The sequence below is a fragment of the Athene cunicularia genome (genome assembly GCF_003259725.1).
Source record: "Athene cunicularia isolate RWA chromosome 6 unlocalized genomic scaffold, athCun1 chr6_part2, whole genome shotgun sequence".
Classification (NCBI taxonomy): Eukaryota; Metazoa; Chordata; class Aves; order Strigiformes; family Strigidae; genus Athene; species Athene cunicularia.
Genome location: NW_020799106.1, coordinates 8,112,761 through 8,118,018, shown reverse-complemented (window position 1 = coordinate 8,118,018; position 5,258 = coordinate 8,112,761). Strand labels below are relative to the sequence as shown.

At 44.7% G+C, this 5,258-nt stretch overlaps 1 protein-coding gene across 1 annotated transcript in view; it reads right to left on the bottom strand.

Annotated features, from left to right (window-relative positions):
* NUDT13 (nudix hydrolase 13) overlaps nucleotides 1-81 on the bottom strand; it is a 7,026-nt gene extending 6,945 nt beyond the window's left edge. Inside the window, exon 1 of the mRNA XM_026851966.1 lies at nucleotides 36-81. The gene's annotated coding sequence lies outside the window, so the exon portion shown is untranslated. The remainder of the gene's footprint in view (nucleotides 1-35) is intronic.
* Nucleotides 82-5,258: the final 5,177 nt, after the last annotated feature.

The window sequence follows — 5,258 nt, the reverse complement described above, 5'->3', positions numbered from 1 at the left end:
CCTGCCCTGCCGGTGAAGGGCGGGCGGGGGGCGGCCGCTCCGCAGGCGGAGGCTGTGTCCCGGCAGCGCTCAGCTCCCGGCCTCCCAGTTCCCCCAGCGCTCAGCTGGGGCCGAGCGGCTCTTCCCTCCCCGGGGGCGCTGGGAAATGTAGTTCTGCAGGGGCCGCTCCAAGGCCGAGCCCGTGGCTGACTGCGCCCCGGATTTTGTTTAACTGCTGGGGTTAGTGAGGCGCTTCCCCCCACGGCCCCCCCCGCTTCATTTCATCAGAATCTCCCGTGCTGGGTTGTGCCAAACGGGAGTTGTTATGAGAACAATGCTACTGCGGCAATTTGAGCTGTTCTAGCAGTTTGTTCCTGTTAGTTTCTCTCCCCTTTTTGCTTTTTTCCTTCCAAGCGTCTCTGTTTTTCGTATCAGTAACATAAAAGCATTGTTTAAAGCGAAGGACTGTACACCCTTAAAGAGGAAACTATGCCAGGAGCTGTACATACCCAAAGGATGGAGCTGTTTAGCGTTCAAGCACCCAAACCCGCAGCTGGATTTGTTGGTGAATAGCTCTGACCAGAAAGCACACTTTGCCAAGACAGATGTCAGAGTAACGACAAATTATTTTCATGCCTTTATAACTGAACAAACAGATTCCTCTCGAGTACTGAAAACATTATTCTGGGCTGGAACTACCTACCTATATTTAGCACAAGGAGAATTTTGTAAACATACAAAAGTAAATGTTTTCAGGGCAGCCTTTTGCTTTTCGGTCATGCATTGAGACATTCTAATCGAGATTTCACATCACATAATTTGAGAGCACAGCTTGTAAAGATAATAAATAGAATATTCAGGGAAATAGCACTCTTGTTGCCGGCGTTGCTTATAAGCAACATTGTTGCTTACAATTGCTTGACTGCTATTGCTGTGCTTCCTGAAACAGAGCAAGCCCAATTTTACTAATCCACTAGGCTAACTGGATTAATGGACAAAACACATCTTCCCTTAATAAGATAAAGGATGGGAATATAATCTCCAAGGGAAGTACCCACCCTGCTGTTAAAACAAGCTAACAGATTTCTTGACCCTATGTGCCCCCAGAAATGGATCTTGCAAGAAGAGCTGGCTTTAGAGGGGAAGCAGTTGAGGGTGACACTTTAGACCTCAAACCTTAGAACTGCCTCTCAACCTTCTTCAGCCCAAAGCAATCGGTCATTCGGTAAATGCACAGCTGTCCATGTGAAGCATTAAAAGCCAGAGCACTGTGCTGCAGTGTGAAGACTCCTTTGAAGGCAGTGCAGGGCTGTATCCTCTCGTTTCTATACGCAACTAAAAAAAATCATGGATTAGCCCCACAGTGTATACCTGGTTTCTGAGCTGTGTGAAGATATGCAGAGAAAATGAGATTAGAGTCGCTTCTGTGACCGGCAGGAAGCCAGGCAGTCTATGAGAGACTCCTTGTGCCTTCTCCAAGGGCCCATACACCTGCCTGTGCCTGCACATTACCCTATTAAATATTTCTGCAGCACATAAGCAGAGAAGATGATTTTGAAAATACAGAGATTTTCTCATCATTTATTCACGCAATTATTTAATTTAAGGAGCACAAATATCAGTTGTCGCTTTGGTACCGAGTTGCTCCCTTGCAAGTGTTTTTGAGCTGGGCTCTGAGTTGGGTGAATTGCATCTATAAACTGTTATTTGACCCCTGCAGATGCCGTACTCCATGCGAGACACAATCCTGTGAGCGAAGTGAAGGCCTGGCCATACAAATGCATCTCTGACAGCTTCCTGTAGCTTACTAATTTGAGCTTTGGCAGGCCACCAGAGGAAGTGAATCCCCGAGACTCTCCTGATGCAAGAGGAGCAAACAAAAGGAGCAGGCAAGGAGGACACAGGCAGTGAGAACAAATACTTGTGATCTGTAACATGGACAAGATTGAAAAATGGGCAAATCTGTGGTCCTGTGTCACTAAGATTTTAATTTTTAAAAAAATCTGGGTTTGTAAAATACTCATATTGGTATCAGCAGTTGGTAAAAGATTTTTCAAGCCAAAAAAAGTGGCTGGAAAATCTAATTCTAGGCTAATAATAGTTATACTAGTAATCTGGCTTTTTCTTGCTGTTCTGTTTTGTGTCTTTCCAACTGCCCCAATAAGCAGAAACAAGCATCAGAATTGCTAACAGCTGGCCCTTGCAGAACAACTGTTAATTGCTTTAAATACATAAAACCAGCAAACTCACATTGAAAACTTATGGTCAAGCCACAGGAAACCTCTTGGTAAAAAAAATATTTCTTTTTTAGGAAGAGCCCAAGGAAAGACAAACCACTTCTTTAAAGAGAAAGCCAATGAGTAGTCTTTCTCTCTGTCATTAAAATTTTAGATGCAAACTAGCCAAATCTGGCTTTTCTCTAAAGTTAGACTTGTATTGTATATTATGTATATGGTGGACTCCTACAGTTTCTCATGCTCAGGATGGGGACCTCGAAAGAAAGAAACTCTAATTTGATCCTGCTGATTACATTCTGTGCTCCTAACACTTGCACAGGTATAGAGGAAACACTTCAACATCTGACTGACATTTTAGTAGGATTTGCTCATTTCAGCTTATTGCGTTATTTTAGCATGTGTGGGTTTTGTCTCTTCCCTCCCTTCTGCTGTTTGTTAGGGAGGACCTTTGAACCATGGCACTGATTTGCTGCACTGCACAAAGTAACTGATGATAGAGGATCCAGCCTCTTGCCTGCAGGTAACGACTTCATTTCCGGAGCAGACTAGCAGCACAGTTTGATGAACACGTGTGAAACTAGATCAAGCTTCATCCCTTTACAAAGGGTAAACCTAAGTTGCTAATATATTTTAAAAAACTAAGCTCAGCGTGATATAAAGATGACTCACCTGTCTCTTAAACGCTACGTGCAGGTCATGGCCTGTTGTCTCTGAAAGGATACTGAGGAACTGGAAAAGGTTCAAAGAGGACAACAAACATGATTAAAAACTTGGAGTCCTTGGTGGGCTCTGATGCTTCAGCCTGTCTAAGGGATAGGTACTAACTGTTTGCTGTCTCATCCTGTGCAGGAACCTGGTTAATCAAATCTAACTAGCTGGAGCCCTGTTCCCAGTGAACAGAGGTGGTTTTTCATGTCCTGGCTAAGGGATGGCACAAGTGCTGGGTAAAGGGTGTTGTGGATGCAAAAGAATTATAGCTCAAGAGAGGAGAAATGCTTACCAAAGAACTCCGTTGAGGGTTACTAAATACACACACCACATCAGGCTGAGAAAATCCCTAAGCTAAAAGTGTTTGGAGGTTGGGACAGTACTCTAGGCAGCACGGGTTAAACAAAGCTTTGGTGTAAGCACTGCAGTTGTGTTCTTATGAGGCCTCGTGCTTCATTCTTGTTTTAGATGGACCTTTCTTTTCATACCCTTCAGCTTAGGGCCTGTGGAGTACTTCTACGGGACTGCTCAGAAGAGATAGCATGTTGTTAGGCTTGTGCTTGCTACAGAGGAGACAGCGTTTCTGCAGAAAACACACAGAGCTGCTTTGCAAATCTTAAAGAAAGTCTGAAAGCCACTTGTTCTGCTGCTGCTCTCTCTCAAGAAGCGTTCCTGTGGCACTTCCAGATAGTAAGTGCTTCTTAACAAGGTGCCAGTGTAACAAATTGCTCTGCTAAGGCTTGCTTGAAGCTGCCCGGCCCCATCAGCATTGGACAGGAGGTGATAACGCCAAGTCCAGGGCACAGCAACTTACAAACAGTCTTGTAATGCAACTGGAAGGTCAGTGACTGTGCTGGAGTTGAGGAAGGCACAAGAAAATGAGTAAATACTCTTTACCTAACTGTCAGAAAGCACTAGTAAGGGGGAGAAACAGATTCACGGAGCAAGATCATGCCCTGACTATTGGAAACGCTCTCGATTTGACTGCTTGCTAGATGCCAAAATCCTGGGCTACTTTTAGCAGAAATTTCGTGGCCTTCAGCCCCATGCTGACCAATACAATACTAAACACATTAATAAACCTATTGTTGTTGTTCTCCACTGTCTGCCTTACTTTCTAAAAATATCTGAATAGTGCAAAAGACAATGAGAAAGCAGTGAATCTCGCTAGAAAGAATCTGAATGCCTCTACAGTGTGTGAGGTTTTGCCAAATCTCTAGAAGCTGCTCTTAAATCTCTAGCTAGATATTATGGACTCTTTGGATAACAGGGCTTTAACTAGATGCCTCAGCTAGAAGCTTGGATATCGTTCCAGTGTTTCCTGCTAGTTGTAGGAGTTGTATTTCTGTTGGAAGACGACCAAAACGAGAGGAAAGGAAGGCTTATTTTTTGATGGATAGTTCCACTAAAAACTGGCCTTCTTCCTGCTCTGGCGCAGCAGCGCTTGCACTACTGGCAATATAGTTGGCTGTGTGGACACATCTGTGTCCACATCTGGACAAGAAATGCCTAAATTCAGTTAATGTTGTTGTTTGTTTCTCATGAGAGATATGTCATATCTCCCAGTCTTCCCCCAAATGGGGCATAACACCCGACGTTGTGATGTTTGCTCCTCAGAAGACATTGCTGAGGGAGTTGAAGCTGAGGTAACACTTTAAGTATAGGGAAGAAATCTTAAGTTAATGGATCATGCTGCATCCTCCAGTTATCTCTTATGAATGAGGTGGTTTTAAGCTAAAGAATGCATGTTAGAGGGGATTTTGACCCCTGCTGTGTCTTTGTCAGCACTCTGTAATTGTTGTTGTGAAAGCTTTACAGCTAGGGGTGGCCAAAACGTCTGTCTGAAAAGGAAGATCAGGGGCTGGCTAGGCTGGTGAGGAGATGATTCTTTATTTGAAGCTCTCATCTAAAAAGAAAGAAAAAATTGCTTATGAAGGTCTTAATTGCTGGAACTACAATATAAAAATGCCTGGTTTATTTATGAACTCCTAGAAACCAGTGAACAGTTCTCATCGATCTGTCATGGGCACCTCGGAAGCGGCGCTTGGGCAATGTACTGTCAAGACAGAAACCTCCTGAGCTGGGCTTTGCAGGAAGAGACTAGTGGGAGAACGGGGAGCCAGTGAGGCCTCGGGTGATGGAGCAGGGAGCACCTGTGACACCGAGTGGGTGACACCGGGAGGTGTGAGGTTGGTTTAGATTCATTATTACTGATGGAAATTAAAGCACCAGTCGGAGAAAAGCGTGCTGAGCCTCAGCGGGTCTCAGCTGTGCCAGCAGGGAGCTGGTGTGCCAGAGCAGCGGACCGAATATACAGAACCAGGCAACTCAATC